Below are 16,936 nucleotides of genomic sequence, written 5' to 3'. Positions count from 1 at the left end.
CATAACAAACCCTAGGGATGCCTGGGTGGCTCAATGGTTGAGTGTCTACATTCGGCCCAGGGCGTGATCCTGGGGTCTGGGATTGAATCCCACATCGGACTCCCTGAGAGGAACTTTCCCTCTGCCTGTGTTTCTGTCTGTCTCTCTGTCTCTCATGAATAAATAAGTAAAATCTTTTTAAAAATTGTAACTACACTAAAATGGCATCTTCACCTATCAGATTGGCAAAAATTCAAAAGCCTGTGAACACACTGTGTTGGAGAGGCCATAGAAAAGTTGGCATTCTCATACATTGCTAGTGGAAATCAAAATAGTAAAGCCTTTTGGAAATGATTTGACAATACTGAACAAAACTAGATATGTATTTATGCCCTAGCAACCCCCTTTCTAGGAATTTATCCTGAAGATATGTTTCCAACAACGTGAACAAACATAGGCACGTGGATATTCATTGCAACATTATATATAACCGCAAATTCTTGGAAACTGCCTCAATGCCATAATCTGAGACAGCATGAATTAAATGTGGTAGGCCCACAAAATGGAGTACTAGGCAGCTGTAAAAAGAGAGAGAGAGAGAGAGAGAGTTCTAAAAACTGCCATGGAATGATTTATAAGATCTATTAAGTAGAAAAAAATAAAGTGTATGTGTGATATTCTATCTTTTCCATAAGAAAGAGAAATAAGAACATATACATATAAATCTGCATGTTCTTGCAAAAAAGAAACACGGGAAGGGTAAACTAGAAACTAATTGAGCAAATAACTTAACAGGGTGGGTCAGAATGGAGTGGAGGGGAAAGGAGAATGATATTTCTCTGACTGCATCTTTTTAGCTTAGTTTTGGCAAACTTTGGATCCTTGCTGATGTGTAACACATTCAGTAAATAAAATTAAATCAGTATGAATGGGGAGGTCACCTCTAAAATTGAAAAAGCCAAAACAACAAAACTCTATAACAAATAGATAACATAACCACACAAGAAAAAGAACTGATTCAAATAACTTTGAATACAGTACTTTATACCCTCAGTCTAAACACAAAAAGAACAGGAGGGGCACCTGGGTGGCTCAGCCGGTTGAGCATTGACTCGATTTTGGCTCAGGTCATGATCTCAGGGTTGTGAGATTGAGCCCCACATCAGGCTCTGCACTGAGTGGGGAGTCTGCTGGGGATTCTCTCACTCTCTCTGCCCCTCCCCACTGCCTTCTCTTTCTCTCTCTCAAATAAATAAATCTTAAAAAAAAAACCTGGAAAAAAGAAAATCATAAATTTACTTAATAATTTTGTGGTTGGGAGAGATAGAACAATTCTGAAACAATTTTTGTGTATTGTAAGACTGAGAAAATGGGTAAATACATTGATACTAGAAGCATCTAGAAGGATGATAATAGCAATGGACTCTAATACGTGGATCAACAAGAATGCAGGAGTCTGTGCTGATTCTACAAATGAAACAATGAAACAAACATACAAGTAAATTGGGGGAGACAGGAAAGCTTTTCTTTATAGCAGAAAGACAACCAATGTAGAAAATGAGAGCGTGAAAAACATTTCACAACTATTGTTGAATCCCTGCTTCAAATGAGAATTCTAAAATCATTGAGTGTGTTGGGTAACTAGATATTTATAGCCTCAAATCATCTCCCTGGAGATCACTTAGTAATTATAAAGAGAAAAGGGGGCGCCTGTGTGGGTCAGTTAAGTGTCTGACTCATGATTCCTACTCAGGTCATGAACTCAAGGTCATGGGATCGAGTCCCGCATCAGGCTCCATGCTCCGTGTGAAGTCTGTTTCTCCCTCTCTCTCTGCTCCCCCACCACTGCCTGTGCTCTCTCCTAAATAAATAAATAAGAGAAAAGAACAGTATCTTTGCCATGGAGAAATCTGGAGGATACCACCTTCGCCAAGTACTCAGAGTAAACATGAACATAACAGGATAGTCTGACGTCACATGCCTCCTGGTGTAATGGATGGAGAAGGACACGATGTCAGTCAGGTAGCATTCCTGCCAAAATAACAATCTGAGTCAGATCTTGAGGAATCAATCCAACAAATGCAAATTGAGAGACCTTCTCAAAATAACAGGTTTGTATTCTTCAGATATGTCGGTGTCACAAAAGACAAAGAGAGACTGGCTGTGAAACTTTTCCAGATTAAAATAATGAGATGTTTTACAGAAGCTTTGTAAATTTACCCTAACATTTACGTTAGAGGTATAAAAGATCCTTGGATAGGTAAGTCAGGTTTTAAAACTGGGTAGAAAGAGGATTGACCTTGCCGGAAATTAAGATGTACTACAAAGCCATTTTAAGGAAAATAGCACTAAAACAGACCAACAGACGGAGGCAAGAGAATGGAGCACTCAGACCCATGGGGGGCCTTAATCTAATAGGACTAGTGTCCTTATAAGGAGAGGAAGAGATACCAGACAGACCCAAGAATATTTGGCAACCTAGTATAAGGGTCTGGCATCACTATCAATAGTGAAAAGATTATATATATATATACACACACATCTAGGTAAATGTTGTTGGGAAAATTGGTTCCCTACATATAGAGGAAAAAAAAAAACTAGTTCCTTACCTAACATCATATAATCTATTCCAAAGGTACACTGACATATTACAAGAAAGAAACATGAAAGGCAAGCAAGCATGCTCTGCTAAATTCATCAGTAATCAGAGAAAAGGAAACCAGAACAACAAAACAGTTTCCCACACCAAAGGGCTGAATAAACCAAGCACTGGGGAGAGGCAGGAAGTGGGCAAATGCTTCTTACGCTGGGTGGTGAGATTGTGAATTTGTGCAGCCATCCTCTGGAGTGATCTGGAAATTTGTAATCGAATTCCTTAACCTAATTCTAAATAAGGTTAATCCAGTAGAGGACCCTGTGATGCCACGCCTCCACAGGACAAGGATGTTCTTTGTGGTCTTCATTGTGGTCCCATCCCTGGGGAAGGTCATGATTGATTCCAGGTCGAGGTAGGTCAGAGCAGATTCAGAAGGAAGCAACTGAAGAGATCAGTCGCTAAAGGACAGCATCAAACCTGAAGAAAGCCCTACAGGCCCAAAGATAAGACAATTTGAGCGTTAATAGGGTTGATCATTGAAACGGATGAAGACAATCAAACGTGCTTATGTTCATGAGTTTATAATGATAACGAAAGAACAAACAAGCAAAAACATATTGATTACCCTTTAGACAACACTAGGAAACTGCTTCATTATTTTGAAAGTGGCTAAGTAAGGGGAAAAAATTAAGTATTTTTTCTGCTTTTCTGATATGAATTGTACCTCAGAGTTAAACCAAATAGGTGACAAAGGAATGTTTCTCTTTATTTACGTATTCCAACTAATAAACTAACAAAGAATGAAGGAAATTAAAATATCACTCTTATGGCTTGGATTTTGCCCCCCTTCTCTCCAAATTCACGTATGGGAGCTCTAACCCTCCCGTGTGGAGATAGGGCCCTTGTGGAGGTAATTAAGGTTAGATGAGAGCATTAAGATGGGGCCCCAATCTAATAGGGCTAGTATCCTTATGAGGAGAGGAAGAGACACCAGAGGTCTATCATGCTCACAGAGGGAAGGCCAGCCGCATGAGCATGAGCACCAGAAATCAATCTTGCCAGGACATTGATCTTGGATTTCCAGGGCTGAGAAAATAACTTCAGTTGTTTAAGCCACCCAGTTAGTGATATTCTTTCTTTCCTTTTTTTTTTTTTTAAAGATTTTATTTATTTATTTGAGAGAGAAAGAGAAAGAGCCCATGAGCATGAGCCAGGGGAGGAGCAGAGGGAGAGGGAGAAGCAGACTCTGTGCTGAGTGGGAGCCTGACGTGGGACTCCATCCCACAACCCTAAGATCACGACCTGAGCCGAAATCAAGAGTGGGACGTTTAGCCAACTGAGCCACCCAGGCGCCACCAATTTGTGGTATTCCATTATGGCAGCCCGAGAAGACTAATGAATACACACAGCATTTCACAACTCTTTATGAATGAACGGATCTGGGCAATGATCATCATGGCTGATAACACCACAAAAGAGAGAGAACCAGACATAGGTACCTCCTAATGCTCCCACTCAGGTGGCGGTCTTCTCCAAGCTAACAAAAACAGCGAAACCAAGCAAAACAACCCCGAGCCTGAAAAACTTTTAGATCTAACCAGTAATTTACAGAAACTACAAGAATCGGGGGACATGTTAACCAATACCACAGGATGCAATTAGCAGAATCCAGAGTGTGGGAAATTTGACAATATCTGGTTTCTTCAACAAAAAAATTATAAGGAAAATAAAATAGAGGAGACGTCAACAGATTGGCAGACTGAAAAAATATAGCAAATAATCACAATGGATCACTTTTAAGTCACTTTTAAGAACTACTGGATGAAATATTATGTCTGGGACATGTCTGGGATGAAATAGTAGGTCTGTGATTTGGTTCAAAATAAACCAGAGGGTTAAGAGGAGGAGGTACATATAGACAGGATTGGCCACAGACCAGCAATCTCTGATGCTGGGTAATAGATATGTCTGGGGCTATATTATTCTCTCTACTCTTAAACACCTGAAAATTTCTGTAGTTAAAATAATTTTGTGTGAGAGTATTTCTTTCTTTCTTTTTTTTTTTAAGAAAGGGAGAGAGAAAGCAAGCTGACTCAGGGCTCGATCTCACAACCCTGAGATCAACGACCTGAGCCAAAACTAAGAGTCAGATGATTAATTGACAAAGCCACCCAAGCACCCCTTGTGGTGAGTGTTTTTAAACATAATAAGCAAAATGAGACTTATTTTTAGCTGATCCCACTTAGGTAAGTGAAGTATCTATACACAGAACAGCATACACTTTACAAGAGCACAAAGTGGTAGCATCTAACGTGTGAGAGTAAGGAATGAGGATAAAGGGAATTACGTTTTTTTCTCTTTTTTTTTTTAGTTTTTATTTAAATTTCAGTTAACATACAGTGTAATATTAGTTTCAGGTGCACAATTTAGTGATTCAGCACTGCCATACAACTGGTGCTCATCACAAGTGCCCTCCTTCATCCCCATCTTCTGTTTATCCCATCCCCATCCCCTCTGGTGACCACCATTTTGTTCTCTATAGTTAAGAGTCTGTTTGTTTATTTGACTCTTTCTCTCTCACTTTTTCCCCTTTGCTCATTTATTTTGTTCCTTAAATCCCACATAAGTAAAATCATATGGTATTTGTCTTCCTCTGACTGACTTATTTTGCTTAGTGTAATACTCTCTGGCTCCATTTAGGATGGAGGGGTTTTTAAAGACCAATGATGACTGTCTACCACGGACGGAGGAGTGGATTAATACCATCCTCTACAGTCCAAGAAAAGAGAAAGGATGGGAGATGGAATAGCATAAGGATGCACAAGAAATTCCTGTGGCCCTACCACTCAGAAAGAAGCATCATTGCCATTTTAGTGTTTCCTTCTCGTGTTTTCGCTATGCTTACAGAAAATGACCCTTTCCTTTTCACTCATTCTCAGGCTTTACAGACACGTAGGAATGCATTAAAATTCTGGATTACCCATTTTATTATAGGTGTTATTTGGAGGTAAGCTGCTTCCTCTTGTCCAGTGTTAGTTTTCTCATTCTGAAAAGCATAAATGATTGTAAGCAGCTTCATAAGGTTGCATGGTGATGAACTAAAACAATCGCTGTGAAAATCTTCTGGCATAACTGGGAACCCAGCAGGTACTCGGTAATTCCAGCTGCTTTTTCTCCTAGAGGTTCGCTGGGGTGGCTCCCCCAGGTACTTTGCACAGAGTCCTGCAGACAGAAGCTATTGATAAATATTTGTCAGACTGAAAGGAACTGAGTAGTGACAGAGCCAGACCTCACATTTGGTTTTTTGTCTCATAGCATCTCCCTCTTCTGCCAGGATGGAGACACGCCCCCCCCCAAAAAAAAGACAGGGTGTCATGCACACTGCATCTTTTCCTGTTATTCCATTCTCCCAGTTCTGAGTATGGTGAAAAAGAACTCACTATAGGGTCCCCCAGTTTTCATGGCAGTGGTGAAACACCCCAAAAATGGTTTTGTGTTTTTTTGGTTTTGTTGTTGTTTTGTCGTGCAGCATTTTCCAGGGAAGAGTTCAAAGATGTGGAAATTGATATGGGATGCCTGGGTGGCTCAGTTGGTTAAGCGCCCACCCCATTCTTGTTTCCACTCAGGTCGTGATCTCAAGGTAATGAGATGGAGCCCCGTGTTAGGCTCTGCGCTCGGCATGAAGTCTGCTTCAGATTCTCTCTTGCTCTCCCTCCCACTCACCTGCTTTATCTCTCTCTCTCTCTCAAGTAAATAAACAAAATCTTAAAAAAAACACACACAAAGATGTGGAAATTGACAGAAATACTGTGAGAAATCTTGAAAAGGGCTTCCTGGTTGCAGGGAATATGCATGTTAGCTCTTAAGGACCCGAAGTGTCCCTGGAGGTGTCTTGCTTTCAGAGTCTCTGTTTCACATGAGCTCTCCTGGAAGCTGCCACACATGGTGAGGTGTTGTGTTCCTGACACAGTATGGAGTGGCCAGGCACAGAGCTGGGGACAGGTGCCCAAACCAGTCATGACCCCTGCATGGCTGTGGGACTGCTCAGCTTCTGCAGCAAAGCTGTCCTCACCAAGGGGCCAACGGGTCCTGTGAACGTTTTCAGTTCTAGTGTTTTTGGCGTTCATTGTTCGTAGAAGTTGTATTTGTGAATTAGAGACTTTTAGAAGTGTCTAGAATATTGTCCTTGTGAGTCTCAAGGGCTTGCTTGGCATCTGGCTGTGAGGTGACAGCACCAGGTCATGTAGGCAGGTCAGCAGAGGCAGGTCCCCCACAGCAGGGTACAGATTGGAGCACCAGAAAGTTGAGCTGGCATGAGTCAGGGTTCTTCCCTTCCCTCTCAGAAATATCAGAATGGCACATGAAAAGAGCTCATTGGCTCAGTCCTGTTTACTTTTATGTTTTTATCATTAGTCCTGTTTACTTTTTAAAACGACTGATGTAAATGTTAAAATCTAAGAGCTCTGGAGCTGGAAGGAGGCTGGTCCAGTATGTTCACCTTGTTGATCAAGAAACTGAGGCCCAGAGTAAAGGAAGAACTTACCCAGGGGACACATGGCTCTGGTCGCAACACTGGGGTGGAATTCTGGTTTGCAATTCTACATCTCCCACACCTTGCCGTTGGGATGAATATACTAATAGGTGCAGATTATGATCTGGATGTACTCATCCTGAGCACACCTATGCTTACCTCTCGGTAGTAGTCACAGTTAGGGTCTTCAATGCAGGTCGAAGAGGTAATTACTGCAATTATGTGCTTAAGGAGATTATATTACATATTACTATTATTCATGTATTCACTCTTGGTATGTTGCTTTATTGTTTACAAAGGACTTTTTCCTGCATGATCTTACTTAATTCTCTCAACAACTCCACAAGGTAGGTATTCATGGTTTTTCTATCATCAGGACCTGAAGGCTTAGACAGATGAATTAGACACTTGCCAGTAGTATTTGACTCCCAAGGATCCTTCCCTCCAACCACAGAGGCTTGGGAGCCAAGACTCCTTGGCCATTGGCAGGACGAATTTCCATCATGGAAGTAGCGACACATGTGGGCAAATTTCTTTTGTTCGGCCTCAGATTGTCTTAAAACATCTTAAGCCAGCATTTTAAAATCCAGGGACTTCTTTAAAAGTGAGGATTTCTGATTTGTGTTTTTCCAAAGAAATCTGGAAGCTCTGGCAAAACTGGAGCCTTCTTATCTCTGTTTAGCAGGTTTTCCTTCTGTGGTGTGTCTGCTTTGCTTGGTTCTCATCATTGTGATTTCCATGGTTGCTTCTACCTGTAATAGAACCATGGTAACTAATGTTTACATCACTCCAAAGCATAGGGAGCTCTGGTCTTGGACAGGTGGCTCAATCTTTCTTAGTCTAGAAAGAATCTTTTCTGAGGGCAGGCAGTAGTTGGATCTCAAGGAAAGAGACACGCTCGCTCGTGCACAGCTGTGTTCACAAATACTCACAGAGGACCAGCTATGGCCAGGCCCTGCTTGGTATGGAAGGGTATGGGGTAGAGTGGGAATTCCGCTTCCTTAGAGCAATCTCAGCTGACCCAAATAACACACATATAAGCTCTAGTTCCAGTCCTAACTAGTTGTTACTAACTAGCATGTGCCCTTGGCAAGCTACCTCCTCTCTAGGGGCTTTAAGAACCCTCCAAGGAACGGGAGGCTGGACTGGACAACTCAGGTGGTTACCCCTCTGTCTCTCTGGAAGTCTGTCCAGTTGATAAAGGCCATGGCTGGGCCAACCCACAGGCTGATTCTGTTCTAGGCCATCTTTTTTAGATAAATTGACAAGGAATAGGTTTTTGCCCAGGGCTGCAGAGCCATCTTCAGGCTAAGTGTTGCTCCAGCCTATAGTTTTCTATCTCTAATAACTCTGAAGAGCACCCTGCAGGGCTGTGCCAGAGCCCACTGATTGCTGACCCAGTGCTAAGTGGCTTATTAATGCCACAATTCCTGGGAACAGCAAAGGAAAATCAAATCTTGATAAAAATCATGGGCTCTCTTCAGCACAGACCTATATCAAATCCCAGGCTACTATTAACATTTCAGGATACAGAGATTTTTGCTCTATTTTTTGAAAAAAAAAAAAAAAAAAAAAAAAAGTCTTCCTGGGGGAAGATTTAAATCAATAACAATTTGTTGGGATGCCTGGGTGGCTCAGTGGTTGAGCGTTTGCCTTTGGCTCAGAGGGTGATCCTGGGGTTCTGGAATCGAGTCCCTCATCAGGCTTCTTGGATGGAGTCTGCTTCTCCCTCTGCCTGTGTCTCTGCCTCTCTCTGTGTCTCTCATGAATAAATAAATTAAAATCTTTAAAAAATAAAATAAAATAAATTTAAAATATCCATTTGTTGAGTGTCACCGCTGGTAGATAGTCTGGGGTGACTGAGCCTCAGCCTCATAGGGGAATCAGACGTGGCCTACATTTGTACAACACTTTACAGTTACAGAGCATATTCACATGGTCAGAGTTAATCCTTACTACAACCCTGAGTGGAATCAGAAACTCCGAGAGGTCAGGTGATTTCAGTAAGGAGAGGCCAGTGTTAAATGTGAAGTCTTCTGCCTCTGGATTCAGGGTTCTGTGACACACATACAGTTAAATTGTTGGGAGACACAGGCTAGGGGTGTTCAAGAAATGTATTATTATTGTTCTTTATGAAAGACTTTTGGAGGTGTTAACATTTGACATAGGATTAAGATGAGTATGATTTTTTTTTTCCTGTTTGAATAGGTCATCATAGATCTGGAAAGTATAATAAAATGCAAAAACCAAGCTAACAAACAAAATGAAGGATTTATAATCCCAATACACAGGTATTGCCACTGTAAATGATTTATATTGCTCCAGTTTTCCTTTGCATTTTTTTCTTGAACTAGTTGAAATCACAGTCTTTTTTTCTTTTTAAGATTTTACTTATTTATTCATGAGAGACACACAGAGAGAGAGGCAGAGAAACAAGCGGAGGAAGAAGGAGGCTCCATGCAGGGAGCCTGACGTGGGACTCGATCCCAGGACTTCAGGATCACACCCTGGGCCAAAGGCAGGTGCTAAACTGCTGAACCACCCAGGGATCTCCTGAAATCACAGTCTTAATATAATTTTGAACTGTTTTTTCTCTTTACCTTACATTTTATCACGTACATTTTGAATGGGTTGAACTCCAGTAGGAAGTGATGGTGTGTGATTAGGGAATGCTGTGCTAAGAACTTAGCAGAACTGGAGAAAAGGTGTGGGTACAGGAAACTCAGGAAACGGTGAGTAATTCTGTGAGGCTAACCTTGTGGTTCAGTGAGGAGTTGCAGTGTGGCAGGGAGTCTGGAAAGATGTTCAGTGTCAGATAGTGGAGAGCCTTGAATGGCCCCTTAAGGATTTTGTATTCTCATTAAAGAACATTACACCATACACTGTACACATTTAGAAACATACAAACAAGAACATTTAGAAATAATTTACAATCTGTGCAAATAAAATTGCTATTAATGTTCGATACATGTATAAACTTCCAATTCCTTTCTGCACACATATATCTTCTTTTTCCCCCAGAGACACAACATACTGATTCTTTTCTAATCTTATTATAATTCCACATATGTCTTTCTTGGTCATTAAATTTTTTTCTGCAATAATGGTTTTTAAACATTTGATAAATTGGAACTCTGTTTTTAAACAAAATCCTACCAGGAATCTGAAAAGCTGAAAAGAATAAAAATAAGGCTACAATGATTAGAACATGAGTGGAGGCCCTGACGCCTGCCTGACCCTGTAAAATGCCCTGACCCCATTCTGAAAACCACGGTTGCATCACATCATTTTTATGGCTACATGGTAAGAATACAACACCATCTAGTTAATCAGTCTGCTCAGTTGTTTCCAATTTTCTCCTTTGTAAATTGATACTACATTCTTTGAGCACATCCCATAATTATTTCCCAATGAAGGTTTTTGAACATGAGTGTGACATAATCAGAGCTATTAGTGTGAATGCCAAATACAGTAAAATATGACTTAACTGGAATTCAGCTAACCACAATCCTTAATTAACCAATTTTCTTTTACTCAACTTTGGGAAACATAGAGGAAACTCCCTCTCTTCCTCCCTCCCTCGTTCTCTCTCTCTTTCTCAAACACACACACACACACATACACACAGAGAGAGGGAAAGAGAAAAAATTATGAAATAGGGATAAATTTAACAAATATGTGCAATAAGTATACTCTGAAAACCATGAAACATTACTGAGAGAAATTAAAGATTAGTATAAATGGTGACATATACCATATTCCTGGACTGGAAGATTCAATTTTGTTATAATGTCAATTCTCACCTGTTCCCCCCAACGCCAAATGCCAGTTCTCCCACAAACTGATACATAGTTTAAACACAGTGACATTCAAAATATTAGCAGGGTTATTTTAAAATTCAGTAAGCAAATTGAAAATGTATGTGCAAATCCAAAACAAAACTGAAAAAGAGCAGAGTTGGAGGACTAGTTTCAGGACCTACTATAAAGGTAACAGTAATCAAGGTATTATGGTACTGAACTAAAGATACATATATTTTAGACTAATGGAACAGAATAGAAAGTCCAGAAAGAGACCCCCACAAAAATATGGTCAACTGACCTGGCAAAGATGCCAAGACAATTAAATGGGGAAAGGATAATCTTTTCAATAAAAGGTGCTAGAATAATTGGTTGGCTACTTGCACAAAAATGAACTGAAACAATAAACCTTATTTTGAAAAAACAGCAGAAAATCTTAATGACCATGAATTAGGCAAAAATATTTTAAATATGATACATAGGGATCCCTGGGTGGCGCAGCGGTTTAGCGCCTGCCTTTGGCCCAGGGCGCGATCCTGGAGACCCGGGATCGAATCCCACGTCGGGCTCCCTGCATGGAGCCTGCTTCTCCCTCTGCCTGTGTCTCTGCCTCTCTCTCTCTGTGACTATCATAAATAAATAAAAAAAAATAAAAAAAAATAAATAAATATGATACATAGAAAAATCAATAATTTGGACCATCAAAATTAAAAATGTTTGCTTTTTGAAAGTGCAATCAGGAAAATGAAAAAGCAAGCCACAGACTGGGAGATCATATCTGCAAAACATACATAAAATAAAGGATTTGTATTCATAAGATATAAGAATTCTCACAACTCAATAATGAGAAAGGATAATTAAAATTAGGCAAAAGATTTGAGTAGATATTTTATTAAAAAAATACAGATGGGGGGAATCCCTGGTTGGCTCAGGGGCTTAGCACCTGCCTTCAGCCCAGGACGCCATCCTGGAGACCCGGAATCGAGTCCCATGTCGGGCTCCCTGCACGGAGCCTGCTTCTCCCTCTGCCTGTGTCTCTGCCTCTCTCTCTCTCTCTCTCTCTGTCTCTCATGAATACATAAATAAAATCTTTAAAAAAAATACAGATGCCAAATAAACACATAAAAAGATGTTCAATATAATTAGTCATCAGGGAAATGTAAATTTAAACCAAAAAGAGATACCACTACATACCCACTGAAGTGGATAAAGCTTAAAAGATGGACAATGCCAAGTGGTGGCTACAATGTGAAGTAACAGTTTAGCATTTACTTACAAAGTTAAACATTTACTTACCACATGACTCAGAAATTCCACTCTTGGATATTTTTCAAGTGAAATGAAAACATATGTCCACACAAAGATTTGTACATGAAGACTCATAACAGCCTTGTTTGGAGTAGCCCAAAACTGGAAATAATCCAAATGTCCATCAGTTGATAAATAACAAAAAATCTATAACTAAATGGAATACTGCTTAGCAATTAATAGGTATGAACTACTGATACATGCAATACCATGGATGAATCACAAAACCATTACTAAGGGGAAAAAAAAGCCAAATCCAAATGATCCAAATGACTACACATTGTATTTTTTTAAAGTATGTATGTATGTATTTAAGAGAGTGACAGAGAGACAGAGAGAGTGGGAGTAGTAGGGGGGGTTGGGTGGGGAAAAGGAGCAGAGGAAGAGAGACAGACTCCATACTGAGCACAGAGCCTGATGCAATCCCACAACCCTGAGATCATGACCTAAGCTGAAATTGAGAGTCGGATGCTTAACCGACTGAACAACACAGGCACCCCTACACACTGTATGTACGTAAACAAAGTTCTAGAAATGACAAGTATATGGTGATGATAGCAGATCAGTGGTTCCTAGAGGTTTGGGCTTGGAGATGGGAACTGACTATTTTGGGTAATGGTTGTATATATATATATATATATATATATATATATATATATATATATATATATACATACATATGTCAAAGCTCATCACTTCACTTAAAATTAGTGAATTTTATTGTTAATAAATTATACTTCTACTGGCATTCGAATTCACCTTTGTTCACTTTTTTGTCATTTGTCATTCTTTTAGCCACTTGATGTCACATGTAATGGTTCAGAATTGCAGTGTCTTCTGATGTCAAGGGTAGAGTTTGTATTTTTGTTTGTTATTTTCCTTTTTGTTTTGAGGTAATTTTTTAGAGTAAATCAAAAAATTGAGAGTAAATTTTTGAGAGAAATAGGAACATCTCCTCACCATCTTAAACATGGAAATCTTATAGATGATATTTAAAACCACAGGACTGGAGCTGTCCATATTTCTTAAAGTATCACTTTACATTTTGAGACACTATACTGACTTCCCACAATGATAAATAAGGACTGAGATCTCCTATACCTCTCTACTTCCCCTTTCCTATCCCCTAACATAGTTATAAAACAATTTTAGTTATATCAATAGTCAGTATATACTTGATCATGATGCCCAAATGGCATTTACTAGAGAACCACGTTACCACTATGTTCATATCAAATTTCTTATTCAGTCCTTCACTTTTATTATGGTTACTCGTTTTCTCCTTTTCTTCTCATGTGCTTGATTTTCTACACATTATTTTTCCTAAAATTTTAATAAAGTCTACCTCAATTCTATCTATGTTTTCCATAATCTCTAATATGTTATATGCATCTTACTCCTGGAGACTGTCCTCTCAGAGCCTTCCTTCCACATTCTTCAATTTAGCCTGGACATTATACAGATGTCATCTGGAAATTTCTATCCACTATCATCAGGTGGACTCACATTGCCTCGTATGTTTTAGATCCCTTGCTTCCTCCATTCTACGGGGTTCCTTTCTTGGTTTACTCCCATGTTTATTGGATCATTACCTCTAGTAGTCCACTAAAGGCACAAGGGAAGGGTACAAGGGAAATAAATTATATCAATTCTTACACGTCTGAAATGTTTTACCTTCATTTGATGGATAGTTTGGCTGAATATAGAGGTGCAGGGTGTAGATTAGAACACCGAAGGTGTCAGTCCCTTGTCCACTAGAATTCAGTATGCTGTGGAGAGGTTCCGATTTTCTTCTTCCCCCTTTAAGTTTATAGCATCTTCTCTGTATCCCTGATATTCGAGAGTTCACAATGATGTTACTTGACTCCAGTCTTTTTCAATCCTTGTGCTAGCCCTTTTGAGTTGGAAACTTATGCTTTAGTTCTCAGAAATCTCTTTGTATTATTTCCTTGATAATTTTATCCCCTTGGCTCTCTTCTTGGTATTTTCTAGCAGATGGTTTTCAACCATTTAGACTTATTTTCTTGCTTTATCTTTTCTCTGGTATTTTCCCATCTTTTTGTTCTATCTTCTGGAATGTTCTCTGAATTTATTTTTATATTAAATAAAAATTTAATATTTTAATATAAATTTTAAATAAAAATATTTTCACTTAACATAAATTTTAAATAAAATTTTTATTTTGACTCATATATTTAACCTTACAGAGGTTTTCCCTTTTTTTCAGGTGGTGGTATTTTTTTTTAAAGCTTTCTGGTTCTTGTTTCATGGACACAGTATCATCCTCACACTTCTTAGGGAGATTTTCAGGTTTTAAGCTGTCGGATTTCTCCGAGGTCTCTGTTCCACTTGTTATCTGTCTTTCAAGTTAGAAGCTTTTTCCCATGTCCAAAGGTGCTTCGCCATCAGCTCTCACTTAGGAGCCTAGAAAGCTCTTTGCACATAAGCCAGACTTGGGCTTAGGGCTTCTGGCTTATAGGACAGAATTCAAACCCATTCACAATGAAGAATCCCAAATGGTAGTCTCTGGAATTTACACCAGAGAAGATGCTCATCTCCTACCTGGGAAGATGTAAACTTGCTACTGACATTCTGGGAAGGAAGTTAAGGGCAGTATTCAGATTTTCACTCCCCCTTTTTCCTGCCTCTGCTTCCTTCTACCTGACCCGCCCACTCTCCGATGCCTCTTCAGTTACCATGCCTCCTCCATTTCCTTGGTCCTTGTGGACCCTTTTATTTGGCTATTTTAGCGGGAGTTGGGGAAGGGAAAAAAAGGAAATAATGCATTATTCAGCCTGACCTGTGTTGTTTCAGTGATAAGGAGACTGAGATTTAGAGAGGGGGTGCCTTCTCTGTGGGGCAACATGACTCCCCAAGTTACTACTTCTGTCTAAATCTCAACTTCCTCATCCATAAAATGGAAGAGTAGTTCTAGATGAATTTCAGAAAATTTATATTCTGGAAAATTGTATGTTTCAAGAAATCAGAACCTGATCTTCACTTTTTTTTTTTTTTTAAGATTTATTTATCCCTTTTTAGAGACAGAGAGAGTGCATAAGTGTGGGGAGGCAGAGGGAAAGGAGAACCAGACTCCCCACTAATCAGGACACCTGATGCAAGGCTCAATTTCAGACCCTGAGGTCATGACTTGAACTAAAACCAAGAGTTAGACACTTAACCGACGGAGCCACCCAGATGTCTCTCCAGGGCTATTTTATTTATCATATTTTTGGTGCTTTCATGATGTCCCACCAATCCCCTTCTTTTGGGAGCGGAGGAGGAGCAGAGGGAGAGAGAGGATCTTAAGTAGTTTCCACATCCAGTGCAGAGCCCAGACAGGGTGCTCGATCTCACTATCCTGAGATCATGACCTGAGCCAAAATCAAGAGTTGGATGCTTAACTGAGCCACCCAGGTGCATTCCCCACCAGTCTCCTTCTAAGATTTCTTCTCCCTTTCTCCTGAATCAATGGCTATAGGCAAAGGCTGGCTTCAAGAGTGTGCAGCTTCTACAGTCACACAGGACCCTGTACTCAGAAGGGTCCCAAGCTTGGTTTAGTGCTCTGCTGTTCCCACCTTAAAATTCTTACTAATTTTTGAACAAGGGGTGCCACATTTTCATTTTGTGCAGGGCCCCATGAATTATGTAGGTAGTCCTGGCCAGGGGATGGTCACCAGCCAGAACTCCTCTTTCAAGGATTTTCCAGCCCATATCTAGAGTTACAAGTCCTTGGCTGGGTTGAGTCTGCTTCCTGAAAGGGAGGGAGGAGCATGGTGAGGAGTGCCCCATGACTAGAAATGGATAAACCAGCCCCCAACAGGTTCTGCAACTTGCCTGAGATCTTATCACTCAACAGTCTGGGAAACTCCTGAGTTATTTAAGGCAAACTCTGAGTACCTCACACAATCTTAGAAGGTTGTTTTGCTTCTGTTTAATTGAGGCTGTGCCTTCTGGCTGTTGATGTCCTTTGACAAAGCAATTTTGCATCCAGAGGACTTTATTCATCCATCTCCTCATTCACTAAAGAAGCCTTTAGGAAGCACCTCACCTCTGTGAGGGAGGAGAGTGGGCTCTTTAGAACAGGCGTAGCTGAGTTAAGATCCCCCCTCTTTCTCCTGCTGGCTGCATGACCTGATTTGACCTCCTGAATCTCAGTTTCTCTTCCTGTTTGATGAGAAGAGAATAATTAGCTCCCAGCTCAATGATGAGAGGACCCGTGTAATGGTCTGATGCAGCGCCTGACACACAATGGGTCCAGCAAGTATGCTTTCCTTCAGCTTTCTTCCCAGCACTAGGCAAACCACAAAAGATTTCAGCTTCAATTGTGGACAGATCAGGCCACAAGCAGGCCTTGGAATACCCAGAAGGTCCATTCATTGGGGATGCACTAGAGTCTCTCTTCCCTTCAGCAAGAAATGTTGATGGGTACCTAAGGAGGAAGGCTCATGCATCTAAGAAGTGTGAGGATGGTGTTTGCTTTCAGGAACACTCCTGTGCTTTGTGATTAACATTTAATAGGTTTCAAGAAAGCTTTGAAGTTAATAATATGTCTCCCGTCCCTTTCAACAGATGATCTTCAAGTGATACATGTTTGTCTGTAATGAAATTTAGAGGCTCTTGCAAGAAGCCAAGACTTGCTCTTTATAAAAAAAACCCCACCAACTTTAAAAGTCTAGTTATGAAAATTAAGCCCACAGAGAGAAGTGGTACAGGAATGTGTCC

General features: G+C 40.2%; 1 long non-coding RNA gene across 4 annotated transcripts; it reads right to left on the bottom strand.

The window, feature by feature from the left end:
- Nucleotides 1-1,297: 1,297 nt before the first annotated feature.
- LOC140601772 (uncharacterized) lies at nucleotides 1,298-16,381 on the bottom strand. 4 transcript variants are annotated; one of them, XR_012004840.1, is made up of 6 exons: nucleotides 16,112-16,375; nucleotides 13,889-14,297; nucleotides 12,203-12,316; nucleotides 5,556-7,858; nucleotides 2,785-3,064; nucleotides 1,298-2,010 (listed from the first exon to the last, which is right to left on the bottom strand). It is a non-coding gene; the product is annotated as an uncharacterized lncRNA (long non-coding RNA). The 4 variants fall into 4 exon arrangements; XR_012004841.1 differs by lacking the exon at nucleotides 1,298-2,010 and having other exon boundaries at nucleotides 2,094-3,064; nucleotides 16,263-16,381; XR_012004839.1 differs by lacking the exon at nucleotides 1,298-2,010 and having other exon boundaries at nucleotides 2,094-3,064.
- Between the last annotated feature and the right edge of the window lie 555 nt (nucleotides 16,382-16,936).

Source organism: Canis lupus, chromosome 12 (genome assembly GCF_048164855.1).
Source record: "Canis lupus baileyi chromosome 12, mCanLup2.hap1, whole genome shotgun sequence".
Taxonomy (NCBI): Eukaryota; Metazoa; Chordata; class Mammalia; order Carnivora; family Canidae; genus Canis; species Canis lupus.
Note: the sequence above shows the minus strand (reverse complement) of the source record. Positions and strands in the feature narration are given on the sequence as shown.